The sequence below is a fragment of the Dermacentor variabilis genome, chromosome 4 (assembly GCF_050947875.1).
Source record: "Dermacentor variabilis isolate Ectoservices chromosome 4, ASM5094787v1, whole genome shotgun sequence".
NCBI lineage: Eukaryota > Metazoa > Arthropoda > Arachnida > Ixodida > Ixodidae > Dermacentor > Dermacentor variabilis.
The window spans coordinates 5,738,246-5,755,867 of NC_134571.1; the positions used below are offsets into that span (position 1 = coordinate 5,738,246).

General features: G+C 43.1%; 1 long non-coding RNA gene across 1 annotated transcript; it reads left to right on the top strand.

Moving 5' to 3' along the window:
• The first annotated feature begins 328 nt into the window (after positions 1–328).
• Positions 329–6,735, top strand: LOC142578608 (uncharacterized). The gene is made up of 2 exons (XR_012827274.1): positions 329–629; positions 1,712–6,735. It is a non-coding gene; the product is annotated as an uncharacterized LOC142578608 (long non-coding RNA).
• Positions 6,736–17,622: the final 10,887 nt, after the last annotated feature.

Below are 17,622 nucleotides of genomic sequence, written 5' to 3' on the forward strand. Positions count from 1 at the left end.
CCCAGTTTGGCCAGCTTCATTCCGAGCTTGCACTTTGTTGCATTAACGACCACTGGAATTCGTTAATTGAATTACCTTGGTGATTTACTTATATTAAAAGATTTTGAACTTGTATTAATGAAGCTTAACATAATGCATGTAAAAGAATTTACAATGACATTTTAAGGTGGCAGGCTTACAGTTGACTAGCAGGTCACTTGATGGTATGAGCTCAGGTTTAAACCGAGCTTCCATGCACAAACCAGTTACACATTTTTGTTTCATTGTTTGGATTTTCATAAACATAAGTACTGTTTCTTTTTGTCGGGCTTCTAGTTGTTTCGTAGGACCTAACTGTTTATCTTTATTTGTATTGGTAGCCATGTTACACAGACAGCTCAATTTTTATTGTAAATCGTGACATGGTAGGACTAAGAACATTTGTGCAAATTTGTTGCAGGTGCACTCTGGTGGCTCCTACCCCTGCGTCCTGCCACCACCCTGTCCTCACTACGTCCACTAGGTAGTTGGGAGCCTTTGGCGGCTTCTGTTACTGCATCCTGCCGCCACCATGTCCCGACTATGTCCACTAGGGAGTTGGCAGCCTTAGTGATGATGCCAGCAGGCTGACAGCCGACAGAAAAATTCAGGTAAATACCTGTAATTAAGCGGCGTATTTTTGAGTGAAATGGCTTGTAGTCACTCAGCAATAACAGAAGTAACTTCGAAGCAGTTTAGACTCCCTGCTATCCGTGCAGGGATGCTCAAGTCCATGCATTTTGTCTTAGCCGCCAAGAGGCTATGTGTATTAGGCGAAATGCGATGCAAATTTTGAAACTACAAGAGACCACTTGTACAATTTTTTTCTTGCTTAACACAAAAACTACTTTGATAAAGCTTTACCAATTTAAAAACAATACAATGTACTCTCATACATGGTATTTGGCATAAATTTACTAGGGCTGCCTCAATGGTAAGTAGGCCGATAAACGTACGCCAAAACTGACTTCTTTTCCAAGTTCATCCTCCTCTCTCTGCACTGCTGCATAATGTATCTTTCTGATACCATTCTTGCACACAGGCCAAGTCCTAAACACATAGATTGCATAAATTTGCAGCTTTTGCTGTAGGTCACTTCTATGAAAATAAAGTTAATAAGCCATTTTGTCCATTTTTAATCAGCCATAATAAACTCAGTCATGGCTAATAAACAGTTAAGTTTTTGGTGTAAGGCCTCTCTTCATTGTCGTTAAAGATTCGGCCCTCTTAATGAAGGAACCATATTTTTGGCTACGCCATTTTATGATGCATTCTTTGGTGCGTTACACAAAATTTGACATAATGTTTATGCCAGTAAAAATTTTTTTTGCTTTAAGTATTGCGTGAAATTGAGATTTGTTCTATATTGAAGGGCCCCCAGTGTTCAAAATAAAATTCCAAGTGGTCGTGTGCCAGGTTGGAACAGCTGGCATGGAATAGCCTACCTACACAAATAGGGAGGGTCATGTACACTTTATGCTAATATACTATTATTGATCCACAAAAGACAAAATGAAGGATTCCATCCTATAAGCAGCTCTTTGCATTCATTTCCACTTTTGCACATTTATATACCTTGAGTCTGGTGACTTGTGTCTGTTTTCATCATCTGCTATGTGCAGAGGGTAAACTTCAGATTTGCCCTATGGTACAGAATATTTTGGGGCTAAATATATGGATCTGTGTTTTTCAGGTTGCCTCGAAATTTTACCCAAGCCATGCCGCACACTCGGGCCAGGCCTCGTGCAAACGACGTATAACCAGGTTCAACGCATCAGGGTCGAGGGAGTCCGGAGATCATGGCAACCTGCTGTGCAACCAGCGTGCAACCTTTGGTGACCCCTCTACATGTGCTACCTATTTGACAGCTGTGCCTCACTTTCATCTATCCAAACAGCATCACCGACTGTGATCACTTATCGAACCATGGATGAGTGTTGGGGTGGAGTGATTTGAACAGACATTCTATTTGTCTCTTCAAATTCTTTGCAAATATTTCTGTTATTATAATTCATATGTGTCTTTAGTATCTAGTTTTTAATAGTTCCTTTCTCTTAGAATTCTCACCATCAGCTCCTGCTATTCTAATGTATACCTGCCTTTAAGCCCCGTTTCTCGTAGTTCTTTTGTACTTGTGGATGTAATTGATAGGTTCTTAATTCTTGTTGTACAGAAGGCTAAAATGCGAACTTACTGCATTTTTTCTTCCTTTGATAATCTACAGCACTGCAATGTGTTCAAGAAATGTAACATAACACAGGCTCTGGTGCAGGATAAATTTGAGAGCAATATAGAGCACTTATTTCAAGCACCCGTTATTTTTGAAAAACTCAAGGATATAGGAGCACAAGAAAGAATATATTGAACTAGAGAAACGTAAATTCCCCTCATGAGTCTGGTAATAATGTGACTTCCTTTCACTGCAAAGATACTGGTACTCGCATACAAGGTTTGAAACATGAAAGCTATGATACCCTTGGCATTTCTCAGTGCTTATTTGCCACACTGACGAATGTCAAAGGCAGCTGCATAGGTTTCATGCACACATTGGTTGTATTACACCTTTTGAGTATTGCATTTCTCAAAAACACGGGTTTGCAACAGTGCTTTAAATAGCAGATGTATTTCCTAATTTTCAGAATTTGTTAGTGCAAGAGTAACGCTACAGATCATGTAAAAATAATTTTACAGACTATATGTCTATGGATGCATGCTTCTTCTGATGACGTAGCAGTGCCATGTGGTCGGGGAATGAATGTCTATTTCAGATTTAAATATTGGCTTCCAGGCCTGGGTTAGTCTCCTACACTTAGTATTCTAGGTCAGAGCCCAGTTAATATAGGAAATTGAATTAAACTAGGAATTATAAACATCAAAAGATCTTGTTCGGGACACTAATGTAACAATCGGCAAGGTTCTTCGTGCATTCATTTCCACATTTGCGAGATTATATTTTGACTGGTTTCATTAATGCGAGAACAAATATTTCTTTATTCTCATGCTAGAGTTGGCTGCCCCCATTCGCATACAACCCCTTTACAGCCTAAAGATTCAGTGTGTTAATAGGCTGTTTTTTTTGGGGTTTGCGCCGTCAGTGTTAAGGGATGCAAACGGTGACATACAACAGAACGCAGAAAAATGTCTAAGGAATGCAAGCAGGGCATGGGGCTTTTTAGGCAGATGCGTGTGTGTGCTATATATAAAACTCCCTATGGTATGCCTCAAGGTATTTTGTAACCCTTTGATAGAAACACTGACACCCACTTAAGGGGAAATGCTCCTCGAAACAACTTTTTAAATTATTTGTGCTAGAAATTTGAATGTACGGCCATTCATAGGGAGTTTTATGTAGATTTGAATTGTCATTGGTTTTTTTGTAGCTGGTGTTCTTTAGTTATGTCCTACATAGTGGCAATATATTTTTATGGGCACTTGTTTATAAAAGTTTCACAAATAGTTTCATGCTGTATCTTATTTAACTAGTTGTATACCGCAAAGTGGCGATACCTATCCAAACAGCTTGTACAATTTCTGGAACTATGCAAAAAATATTAGGCCACTTTAAATAATTTTTGCAGATTGCAATTTCAATTAGATATTGGTGTTCTGCTTATCTTGAAGAGTATGTACGCGAAATTTAATTTGTGTAGGACAATTATAAGTGCACAAGCTCATTCTCATGCTATTGTGTGAAAAAATTATTGAAGTATTCTCAATAATTTTTTTTCAGAGTACATGAGAGGTATGCAAGATTAGTATGCAGGCCTGCCTGCCTACTAATCTTGCATACTTCTAGTAACTTTACGTGCTGTTTGAATAGATATCGGCACCTTGCAGTCTACAGGGAGTTGAGTTAACTGCAGCACACTGCTTTTTGTGAAAATTTAATACACAAGAAAGTGCCTGCAAATATGACTATATTTTGCTGTTGTGTAGGACATAACTCAAGAAGCAGCTAAACAGAAGCTAATGGAATATATGAAATCTGCATGAAGCACTCTACAATTGGGTCTCTTTTCAAACCTCTAGTACAAATAATAAAAATATTTCGAGTAATATTCAATCAGCAAAACATTCCCGTTGCTACAGTGACCTACAACATAGCGATGCAAAGCTTAAGGCAAGTCCTCTTGTCGAAGTGATTCTGGGCTGTCTTCCCAAGGGCTTCTGTTAAAGACGGTGAATTTTCCTGCATTTACCAGAAGTGCAATACTAAAATGTTTGTGAATGTGCGATTGGTATTGGCACACTAACAGAAAAAAAGACAGCTCTGTGAAATGTAGACTTGAGATGTGACCTTGTTGGACATTTATATTTTGACTCCATGTATTTATGTTGTGTTTTGTACTGAGTGTTTCAGCGGTGACTGCCACTAATTATTGAACATAGCTGCTTCATGAAAGTGCGACAATTTTCACTACCAGAAATTTATAGCAGTGGCAGGCATTAAAATTACAGTACTCCATAACGTCTACTTTGTAAGAACTCGGACTAGCACCAGTTCTGAGATACATATACCCAAAAAGTAATGATCAAATAGATTTCTCTTCCACACAGAATTGTCACACAAGGCTTACAGAAGGCTTTTTGGCAAAGTAATATCTGAAAGAGCAAAGCATGTTCCACCAAGTATGGTGACAAATATTTCAGAGCTGCCAGTCTGAGGACTCCTACAAGCTAACAATACCTTCAGCACTGACTAGCTTCAATAATGGGATGTCAGCGTTTTGCTGAAGTTAATGAAACTTCAAATATTGTGATCTTGTTTAAGAAGACATTTGAAATTAATGTGCAGTTCTAATCCCTGTCGCTTTTGTAAATATTTGCCAATTATTTTTTCAGGCTACAATTTTTGATAATAATGGTATTCATTGCAGAAAGAGCTATTACATGGCATTTAATAAAAAAGGTACTGGTCGTTGTAGATTTTCGGTCTTCAGCATTTGTTCTGTTCCACAGCTGTTTCTTGAAATCTGAAATGATGTACCCATCTCTTTGTTAGCGATAAACAGGGAAATCTGTCAGTATGTTTTGTTTAAAATGGAGCTGATCAACCCTATAGTTAGGCTATTCGCTAATTATAAATTACAACGATAATAGTACAGGTCCATAAAAACAGACTGATGCTGAATAACAGCTGTGCCCAGCTACATCCACGCAGCTGTGCCACACAATGTGCATGTGTTCAGAAGAGCCAAATTCCCCAGAGAGAAAGCAGCAGTAACTCATTTTTCGTCATCTTGTACAAGCAGATTATGCGCTAGATGTAATTTATGCTCAGTAAATACATAAGTCAGTCATGTGAGGTGTCTCACTTTAGGTTGCAAGTTGGAACTTCTTGCAATCTTGCTTGTTTTTATTTTGTTTCCTTTGTGAGCATGAGTGACTTAGTTGCCTTGGCACATATTGTCAAAAGTGTTTCTTCATCAATGGGAATTACAAAATTTCAATTACATATAATATTCCCAGTTACTGATATGGTAGACTTCGAGCTTAATTCTCTTATTTTTCATATGTTTATCTACCACGTAGTTTTATCATTCATTGAAACATATCCATGCAATGCACAGTGGCAACCCAAATTATAAATATCTGTTGCTTTCTACCTTGCTCTACAACATTATGAAGATACAAAGCAAAACTAAGTTTGCAATTTTCCCCCATAACCAGAGTTTCGCTTAGAATTTGAAAAACAATATTGACATCCTGCTATGGTGTGAGAGTTGCTTTGGGCACCAAGTGAACTGCATAGCATCTGTGCTAGAGTGCACAACAAAGCAGAAAATCGCACCAGATTGGAATGGCAGTGGTAAGTTAAGAACAGATGTTTTATTTCACGCACCATTAATGTGGCTTATCATCTGCTCCTGTTTTGTTTTGTGGGAACGCATACATTGAGAAGACAATTTTTTGCACCAATCTTACCTTAGCGGGACACCAGAGAAAGGTAGAAATCAAGAACAGGTATTCACACTTTGTTGCCCACAGTGTATTATCTGGATGTGTTTCACTCTACAAAAGACTACTGTGGTAGATAATCATAAAGACAAAAGAATTAAAAGAGGTATGTGTCAGTCATCCTTCCATGACTTCCAGTGTTTATAGAAACACTTCTTTCTGTATATGTGCCAAGCCGTAGGGAGGCTTTATGTTACTCAGTCATGCTTTCCAAGTTAAAAATCTGAATAAGGACAATCACAAGAACATTGTATGAGTGATTTGTAAATGTGGCACCTAATGTAACTTATTTACGTGTGTGCTGAGGGTAGATTACAGCCAGTGCATAATCTGCTCTTACAGGATAGCTTGTGATGAGTAAAAGAAGCCTTCCTCACATCTTCCTCTTTCTTTTGGACATTGGTGCACCATGTGTATTGCTACAGCTGCATGCATGCAGCTGGGTATAGTTTGTTTGTGTGTTCTGCTTCCTCCCTTGTCCTCATTATTCATGTGCAATCTTTGCCGTAACAAAATACAGCTACCTGTGCTACATATTTTGTCAGCGTGTTTGCAATATGGCAGGTTTTGTATTAGTGGGTATTGCAATCTGTGAAATTGTCTGTGTCAGCTATTATAATTCGTCTTGCAAAAGTATGTTTGTCAACATAAATAAACAATTAGTATAAATTTTGCTGTATTTATTTTTGTAATATCTGTTGTGAAGCTTTTATACACTGTTGCACGTTGTATGACAGAATAAAATTGATGCACAACTTTTTAATGTGGTATTTTTCAGATCAATTTTCAACTGCCACTAACACGCACAAGTTGTGGGGGAAAAGTGCCAACAAGAGTACCATAAGGCAAGACAGCTGTTCTTACTGTTAGATTGGATTATCAATTGCCGACCAGTTGTTTTCAGCAAGCATAGTGTAACGCATAGATTATGTAATCTAAGTTGTAATATTGTTTATTGCACTTGATTATCTGGGTCTCCTTTGTACATAAGTGCGGCCTTTTTTATTTGTTATGTGTAGCTTACTTGCTTAATATGTTAAATCGTAAGTTCTAAATAAAAACACGTCTCGAAGAACAGTGAAATAGGTTTGACTTATAAATGTTTTGACATTAGAGACTTGTGCAGTGCCTAATTGAACTTCTACATGAGTTACCTAATATTTTGGGGTCTCATTATGGTTCTGAGTTGCATTGCAGTGTCATGCATATGTACCTGCAGGCTACATATTGGATGTTTATTTAAGGCTGTTTTGCTTGGTTGGCTATTGATTCCAGTTTAATAGTAATGAGAACTGTCTTGCTTTCATGGTGATTCTGTGCTGACTAATACATTTGAATTTTCCAAAAGACAACAAAGGGTGATGAAATGTTAACTTATTGTTGCTAACCTGCCACGTCCTTTTTGGCAAGTTTGCTATGGGTTCTTATACGTTGTCTTTTCACAGTAGTCATCTTGAGAACTAGCCGTAGTCGTGTGTACTTACAGCAAAAGTTGGTGACACATTTTGAAAAGCGGCTCGACACTGCCATCCGAGAGTCAAACGACTTACATGGATTAGTTATTTTACTCTATTTGCAAGAGTCCTGCACCACACACTAAGGGTAACTTGACACACACTGCTGGAGTCATCAGACTCGTCACGACTAGTTGCCCGAATCCTTGAGCAGTGGTCATGTGACCCTTTATCTTGACTCGTCTGACTCATGCAGAATAGTTAACGGGACTCCCTCAGCAGTAGTCGTGTAACCCTTTTGAGAAGGTTAGGAGACTACTACAAGAGAGTGTGCATGACTATTGTGTGCGGAGTCACGTAACCACCTTGTATCGAGCACAGATAGTCTCGGGACTCTCTGCCGAAAGAGAGTTCGGGTGTCTCCCACAAAGTGTGTCGTATACGTGGCGAGTCCAGACTCTCCGAAAAGAGTAAGCGGTACTCTTTTTTTTCTTAGTGTGCGGCTGTGTGCAGACGTCAACAGAGCCCTATGTCACGTACATTCAGGACGTCTTGGCTCTGTGCCGCCAAGTTGATGTACACATGACTGAGTCAGACAAGGTATCCCACATCCTCAAAGGCATTGCCGAAGACGCCTTCAACTTGCTCGTATTCAACAACGTCGCGACGGTGGATGCTGTTATAAAAGAGTGCCGCCGCCTGGAACTCGCTCAAAGCAGACGTATCGATCAGCAGTTTGCCCGTTTGCCCAACACCCCAGCGACATCTTCCTGTGCCGACGCTCCTCGTCCCAACAGCACTGGCGATATTACCAAGATCGTCCGGCGTGAGATTGAGGCCGCCTATCCGGCTGCCTTCGACTCCAGCCCCACCAACGCACCTGCAGTCACGGTTTCCCTGATCCAGGCAGTTGTCCGCCAGGAGTTCGAAAACATGGGCCTTCACACCATCTGCTCGGCCCATCGTCCTGATACCCATCCGGCTTCTTCGATTCCGCCCCGTCCCGCATCTTCTTACCCACCACGTTTCCGCAACCCAGCTGAATGGCGCATTGCTGACGACAAGCCCATTTGTTTTCACTGCCGTCGCATCGGGCACATTTCTAGGCACTGTCGAAGTTGCTGGACTTCCCCGACCCGGTCTGCTTATACTGCCAACTCTCGCCCCTCAGGTGGCCCTTCTCGTCCCTATGCCGCACGCTCCGATAATGCCGCTACTGACTCTACTGACTCGCTCTCCCCAGCCCCGTCGCTCCTTTTCGCCGACTCCCTTCGGACGCCGCTCCCAGCCGGAAAACTAAATGGTTTTCTCCACTGACGTTGCCCACTCATCTGAACCTTCTTGACGTGCAAGTCGACGGTGTTCCTGTATCTGCTCTTATAGACACTGGGGCGCATTTGTCGGTAATGAGCGCGAACTTTCGTACCCGCCTGAAAAAAATAATCACGCCCGCCACGACGCATGTTGTCCGTGTCGCCGATGGCGGAACAGCCCCCGTGATTGGTATGTGTGCCGCCCGCGTCTCCTTCGCCGATCGCTCAACAATCGTGCTATTCACAGTCATCGCCCACTGTCCCCACAACATCATCCTCGGCTTAGACTTCCTCTCCGCACATTCTGCTCTCATTGGTTGTTCCGCCAGTACTCTCCGCCTTGACCTGCCTGTTCTGGATCCCGCTTGAACCACACCCCAGTCGCCTCAGTTCCGTCGACTTCGTTCGCTTGCCACCTACGGCACTGACTTACGTTGACCTAGTGTCATCCCCACCAGTGCCCGACGGTCACTATATCGCGGCTCCTATACAAGACGTCCTCCTTACACACGGGCTCACGGTACCTCGTACCGTTTTATCTATTACGGCTAATTGCGTCTGCCTGCCAGTGGTCAATTTTGGCTTGACGACACAAGTGCTGCCACGCGGGATGTCTCTAGCCCAGCTTTGCTCATTCGAGGATCACTCAATAGCATCTATTGAGGTAGACGGCAATTCAGCCGATCCTCCTCTACCATCTCAGTCGACAACTTGTCCCATCGCCGACTTACAGTAAATGATTGCGCCCGACATGCCGTCCGAGCACGCTCGTGAGCTCTACCGCGTTCTGTTTTCCTACAACGATATTTTTGACTTTAACGATCGTCCTTTGTCCCAAACTACAACTGTTAAACATCACATTAATACCGGCGATGCCCCTCCTTTTCATCGCCGCCCGTATCGAGTGTCACCGGTTGAGCGTCAAGTTATTCACGCAGAAGTTCGCAAAATGCTTGCCAAGAACATCATAGAACCGTCATGTAGTCCATGGGCGTCACCTGTTGTACTGGTGAAAAAGAAGGATGGCTCATGACGCTTTTGCGTGGATTATCGGCACCTTAACAGGATTACCAAAAAGGACGTGTATCCCCTACCTAGGATCGATGACGCCCTTGACTGCCTCCATGGTGCTCGCTACTTCTCTTCTATTGACCTCCGCTCCGGCTACTGGCAGATTGCCGTGGACGATCTCGACCGCGAGAAGACTGCTTTTGTAACACCGGACGGTCTTGATCACTATGAGGTTTTGTTCACGGGACGGCAGAATCTTAACAGACCTTGCCACCTCGGCCGTAATGCTGGCGCTGTAGCCGATCTCCGAAAAGGCTTGGTGCAGCGACACATGTTCGTGCGCTTGAGCCCCACCACAATGTTGTCAGGGCTCGCCCGGTCTTGGGAATGGGCGAGGCTTCCACTTGGTAAGGGCCTTGCGTTTGCTTTCCGCAACGCGCGAGACAGGAGTCCGCGTCATGCCGGCTGGTGTGCCGGAGGCCGGGACTGTGACGGACTCCACCATCTTGGCTTGAATGAGTGAGCGCTGCGCGAACGCTTCATTGGGAAATTGGTGCTGAAATTTGAAAGTTGGATTTTGGTCTTCTGATGTTGAAACAGTCATCCATGTCATGCCTTAGGGATTGTAAAACCTCAAGAATGACGCGGGGCCGCCATTTTACCTCGGGAGGCCGGTTCCACGCCGCCGGGCATCGGCGTCACCGTTAGGCCTAATGGCGTCGCCCACGTAGTCTGGTGTACTTCGGTTGTAGAATTTTCAATAGTGGGCCCACCTGGTGAACTTCGGTATACAGGTGGTATATATGGTTTGCTGCGTCAATTGACGTCGGTCTTGTTGGGGTGTATAGTTTTGAGCCGTGGCTCCAGCCGGAAATCGACGGAGCTGATACGCCACACGTCTTACTCCGCCGCGCGCTCGCAGCGTTCCCCCACATGGGGAGGCCACGTTTCCTTCGTTCTGCCGAAGAGCAGGCTGCGCTGAAGGAGCGGCAGCGGGCCACGCGTCGTGCGTTCTACTGAAGAACAGGTGGCGTTTGATGAACGCCGCCAGGAACTCAATTGAGAAAGGGCTCGTCGTGGACGTGCCGATCTCACCGTGAGGGAGCGCGAAGCCGAAGCGTTACGACAGCGAAGAGCCGCGGATCTCGAGCTTCGCTTGCCCACCTTGTCACAGTAGTGGAAGGGCGGTCAATCTTGAACTTTGTTTTGAAATCTTCAAGATGTCGCCAAGCTGTACCGACCAGATTATTAAACAAAAGAACTGCAGATTTAATGGACGTGTTGAAATCTATGCGAAGTGAAATTATTGTCTAGTGGTCCGCTAAATGCTATTATCGTAACTGCGATATATACAATTGTCCTTATTTTCAACAATCCAACGTGTCATGCAAGGTTTGTTTATGCGCCGCATAGGTCAATGCCTTAATGGCGTGTAATGCTTACGTACTGCACTTTTCACAAGCTATACCAAAATGCAAACAGCAATTAATGTGGATGCGCACTGCGAGACATCAACACAGTGAAATTTATTGAGGGAGGGGTGGTGAGAAGTGTATGCAGAGAAATTAATGACATGTGCTTATGTATTTATTTATTCATAAATACACCGCGCAGGCTTCAAGGTTGGAGTGTTAGGTGAGGGGGAATAAAAATGTAGTTACGAAAGGAAGAAAGGCACAGCCTTATACAATACTTAACTACAACAGAACAAAGAGAATGAAAACCTTTATGCCAGAGACCAAGAAAACCATAAGGCTAACAAATAAAGTTTTATTAAACATGCCGAGTAAAGGCTGATTGACAAGCTATAAATTTAAATTACAAAAAAAGGAGAAGCAAAAACTGATGTGTGCCCTTACAGGTCCCAACAGGAAACGCATCCATCTTTAAAAGCGTAACAGAGGCCATGTTGGCACAAGATTCTGCTAGCGTTTTCAGATCTACAGTTTCCATAATTTCTCTAGGCAGCCGACCTGCGAAGCATTCTAGCTACTTCTTCTACAATGCAGGCTCGGATGTCGAGGTATCCGAGCGTGCATTGTAGAGTGAGAAGTACCTTGTAAAATTTTTATTTGGGCAATGTTTCAAGAGCGTATAGTGGATGCAGTAAGAACAGGGTGCGCTAACTTCTAATTAAAAGGTTCATTGCGAAAAATCAGTTCTTTATAAAGGTTATCAGAAAGTAGTACAGCAAGAAACCCAGTTAAAAACGAGAGTTTGATGAAACCAAACATAATGAGAAATAGGAAAGAGAGAAAATACAAATAAGTATACAAGCCCAGAAGGGAAGAACAATGTCGCCACCAGCGACTACCTTCCAATAAATTCAAGTATTTTTTTGGAATGGCAAGAAACTGGAAGAGTGTACTTGCAGAAGCAAGCTGTCAGTCTGTCTATTGGAAAACGAACCACGTTTCTTGAAAGCTCCTGGCATGCACGAATGGCGATTGTAATGGTAATTTTTTCCTGCACTTGGAATTTTTATCTCTATTTTCTTCCTGTAAGGTTTTTATTTATGTTTGGTTGTATCAAACATGAATATTTAACTGACCTTCTTGCTGCATTTTTTGAAAACTGTATAGATCTCCTCATTGACACAATAAACCTCAGTTGGAGTTAGCCTTCATCCCTATCTAGTGCCATCCTGTTGACATTGCTTCGTGCTATGCGTTCTTGCAACATTTGCGTGTGTGCGCGCGCGTGTGTGTACATAGATTTGGATGTGAAATTGGGGCCTTGTGAGGGGCCGTCATTCTCATCCTGTGCAGTCATATGAATTCATTAACTACAGTGCGTATATCTATACAGCGTTGTCTATCTGTTGCGCTGTAGTTAATGGTGAATACACACAAACTCATCCAGTTTTTAGTTCTGATGGTCGGCTCATGAGCCTGCATTTGTCCTGGAGTATCTACATGGCTTTGTAGCCTGCAATTTCATTTCTTGGCGATGTGCTTGCAAGTCACATGTCAATCTCTCAATTTTCCTGACAATCTTGTGAGATGTGTAGGCCCTGAGAGTTTCTGCTGAATCCATGCAGCCATGCAAGATGTTGTAGTCTGAAAATTTACAATGCAAGTGCTGCTTTGATTGTTTTCAGCCTAGCTTTGCTGGGTGTAGGATGTGCTGGAATGGTGGCCACTTTAAGGTACTTAATATGTAGTGTAATACTACTGTTACACTGTCATTGCCACATCAATGTATTATATGTCCCTGATGTCTTCTCGTGTCTCCATGATTAGCAACCTCCTCTATGTGTTTGGCAGTTGCATATAGTCTCCTGGACTGATTGTTTACCCCCATATGACACTGTTTGGGCCTCTTGTGTTTCGAGTTCTGATGCTTCTTAGGTTGTGTTTTTGAAGGAAGGGGTAGTAGTCTTTGCATCTCATATGCTAGCTGGCATAGTATCTTGCGATTAGGTTCCGAGCTCTTGGGGCAGCAAATTTGGGCCGAAGGCGGCAACTCTACTCGGTCTAGGTATTGTTCGTTTGCTCTTTCGCGTAGAGGTCTTCAAGCATGGTAAATTTGTAAAGACATGTCGTTACCCGGTGCCTGTATTCGATGAGTTGTCTTTTTTGTGCACTGCTGGTAATTCATGCCGCGCAATATCTTGGACACAAGTACAGCAGCTGCGATTTTCCATACTGTTCACTCGTCAACCCCCCCATGATTTTGAGATTCTTCTTTTCACGAGGTGTAGAATTTGTTTCCAGGCCTAGAATAATTGTTTCACCCACGCGGTGGCTCTGCCGTCTTGGTCTTACACTAGCTGAGAACTCGGGTTTTTGGCTTGCGGGTATATTTGTCCAGTTACGTGAAGCACAACGTGCAATCTGTGGTAGTTCTTTAGTCTAGTCTTATTTCCGACGTCGACTTAAGCTGACTTATCAGAAAGCGAGAGGCCAGACTGGCTAAGAAAGTTTGCAATGTTATCGAGAGCTTGTTGCATCGTTCTTGATTTCTATATAAGATAGCTTTCCCATAGACTGTAGTATTCTACAGAATGTAATACTTCCTGTAGTATGCCGGCGGTGTTGGTGTGGGTCTGTTAAATGTACTTCGGAGCATCACCTGGAATTTTCTGTCTTTCAAAAAGTTGCCATTGAACGTAAGTACTCTACAACAAATTTTCTTGCTCATCGTTTTTCCTATTAGAGTACCATGAGCATTAAGAGCCTCTTCATTCTCTTCATGCTTTCATAAGCGGTATTACACAATGCCCTCTAATAAAGTTTCTGCTGCTTATGGCGAACTCATATCGGCCAGAAACGACAACTCCTGAAGGTTTTCTTTGCGCTGTGTGCATGCTGTAGCATGAGCACTAATGTCTTTTGACATTTACACATCTGTAGAACCAGCTACCTCATAGAGTACCTACTATGCCTGATCATGCTTACTTGTGCAGTGCTGTTCAACAATACGTATCAATGTAATTAATGTTTACTGATTCACAATTGTTCCCTTCGCATATGATTGGCGTTAGTATACAGGTATTTGTTCAAGTCGCTTTCAGTAATCGAACCTTGACAAAATGTCATCAATCTGGATCTCAAAAAACAGCGTGAGAGAAGAGAGGCTGCAGAAAGAAAGATTCAAAGGCTTGATAATTAAGAAAAATTTACTTATTGATATTTTATGCTTTCTGTAATTCCGATAGTTCATACGGCGGTCTTCTGATCAGCCTATCTTCAGAAAATATTTCGGCATATTTCAATATTTGCATAAACATCGTGCAATGTATTATTTCTGCAGACAGTCATTGCTCCCACACTCGCAGCCTCCTCTTCAAAGATTATTACATAGCTAATATACATGGGTCTTGGGATACTAGAATGTTCTTGAACTTACTTCAGTAAAGTTGTGCAAGTACTAATGTTGCTCAGCATTCTTGACTTAAGTGGTTCCGCTAAAATATCAACAGTGGGAGGTGTCTGGGTTGAGGGGGGTCCCTTTTCGACAAAGTCACGAATAATCTTAATAAGCCAAGAAAGCTTGCTGTGCCAGAAACGAGTGTTCTAGAAAAGTTGAAATGCTTTCGCCTCCTTATTGTGACGACACCGAAATTCTCATGACGGATGACCAACTGCCAATTATGAAAGTAAAACAAACAAGCTCCAAACAAACAAACAAACAAACAAACAAACAAACTCCAACACCTGTCTTATGCTTCAAACAAGCCGCACGAAACAGCCTGTAGGCTCTGTTAAGCATATTAGAGGAAGGCCTTGAAGACCATCTTTAAGAGAATTGTTCTGAGCAGGTTGCTCTGGTGTATTGAACGCAGCGGACTTGCGTTGCTTTTAGAAAATATTTCTCCATATCCCGAACGTTTGTGAACTTTTTCAATCTCTAGTAATGGTCAACCGCCGATTGACACATGCTTCTCCTGCCTTTACTGTTTCTCAACAGAAAAAACTTAGTGCTTTATGTCGTTATTGTCTTGGAGCTGTGCCATTTATGCCTAGATGACGATAGAAAAAACGAAGTGCATTACAAATTTTAAGAAACATTTGCAATATGCTCGCAAGGAATGTCGTATTGACACCGTGTTCGCAATGTTACAGATCTGAATGAAGCTCTAGTGGGCTTACATGTTGTATTGCGAAACAAAACTACATATGAAAAAAAAAAGGCTGTAGACATTTTGAATATAATTTGCTGGATATTTATCGGCATATTAGCACAAGGGGAGTTATGCAGAAATTTTATTGGTTGCAAAAATTTGACATGTTGTTTGGACTAGCAAGTATACCCGTTCTGTGGAATATAAACGGAAGTTTTTGTTTCTGGTATGCGAAAAATGTGGACCTGCTGCTCTTGATAATCTTTTTATTATTCACAAATAACAATTGCGACAAAATTGCTTTGGTAGAGTTGTGTTGTGCACGCGAACAAACACGGCCTGTGTAGTAATTTTCTGTCTATGAGAAATTGTAGGAAGCTGTCTTACGTATGTACGATCGTAGTACAGAATGTGCCCATTTGTACTGACTAATGAGATACCCAGCTCTACATTATTGTATTGTGTATTGAATGCCTTTCTTTGTGATAGGTAGCTAATAAAAACCGTGAATGAAGTCCATTTTTCTGCCTACCTATATTTTGCTGAAACAAAATAGCCGCGTGGCATGGCATGCTGGCTGGCGCAACTTGAAATGAAGAATATAAGTTTTCACACACTTGCACTGCACATACGTTGTGTGCAAGGAAGGAAAATTAGAAGCCGAAGAGTGTTGAAAACAAAATGTGAAAGAGAAAAAAAAACAATCTGAAAAAATTAATGCAAGCGGTGTTGATTTCCGTTGGCGCTTGCAGAGAAAGTCGTGTTCTCGTCGAGCGCATAGCAGACGACACGCGGCATGGCATTTCCTACTCGTGCATCAGCAAAACCGTTGCCATGGAAGCAGACTCCATTCTTTTTCTTTGTTTTCCCCCTTCGGCCCGCCAGGCACCGGGGGACAAATCGGCGCTCGTGCCGCCCTTCCCGTCTACCCGGGGTCACACCGGCTGGCCGTGTTCGGAGAGGCCCCGGGGTGTCGCAGAAAATCCGGCGTCGGATGTCATTCCAGCAAAAAGATTTTCGGATCGCCCACACCCAGGGCCTCCATGTGGCGCAAGCAAGTCACTGAACCCATTGAATTTCTCAAGCTAAAATACGTAGAAAAATGGTAAAGTGCGACTTACACACAACCTACAGACATGATAGCACCGGGATTGCAATTAGACTATACGAGAAAACATAGTTCTATTACGCGAAAACTCAAAGAAACCCATTTCCCAGCGCTTCTACCACTAATATACCGACCACAGGATCCGCATGTGCGCGCGAGCATCTCTGGGCCACCAGGCGGCGCGCCCGATTCCTCGCAGTTCCTCCCGATAGCGCTCACCTCCGTCGCATCACGACCCGCGCAAAAGGCCGCGTTTCTACCAGAATGCTCGCCTTCGTGCATGGCGTTCGCGGTCAGCTTTTCCCGGTAAACATTATGGATGCATACGCTCCAGTTGCCGGGAAGCTCGAGAAGCAGGGATCTTTGAATGCTATCGCGTTCCACTCTTAAAGACGAAGCGTCCTCCAAATGTTTTCTCTAGTTGGCACTGGTCAGCGTTTTTTAATCAAAGCCAAGGTTCATGTTATTACATTTTATTGTGTCCACGACTGCAAATCGCCGACGAAAAACAAAACAACAATAAACCGGGCGCTCGTTCCTTCACACTGCGGTGGTTCGATGGCCTGCAGCTTAGAGGGTACTAGGCAATGGTCGACTGGGCCGAACCGCTGAGGCGCCGCGTGTAGAAAAATTATGCGAGGCCGTTGCGAGCGAACCGGATTGAGGCGGAAATGCACGTCGCGGCATATTCAAAGTAATTTCGCTGCCTGCGCTTAGACCGATTGCGCGCGTACGCTCTTACAAAGGTTCTTTATTTCCACTTAAAACTTATCTTGACACCTTTTTGCTACGTATGCATATGGGAGGGATGGGGTTATACAACATGACGTCTTCAACTTTGCAGGTGTTGTCAACTACGTCGTTTGCTAGCGAGCGAGCGTTCGTTGCGCGGTCGCGGAGTTTTTCTCGCATAAAATCGGTGCACTCAAGTTTTTGTAATTTTAACGCGATAGCGTTAAGGAGCTCGTGTCGCAGGAAAGCAGCTGTCGTTGGCGTCGGCGACGTTGGCCGTGAGCGAGAAATGGCGGAAGGCAATTTATAAATAAAAACAACTTGCAAGATGGGCTGGGTGGGAATCGAACCAGGGTCTCCGGAGTATGAAACGGAGACGCTACCACTCAGCCATGAGTTCAACGCTTCAAAGCGAGACAAAAGCGCCTCTAGTGAATGCGGTGTTGCGTTAGAAACATGCCG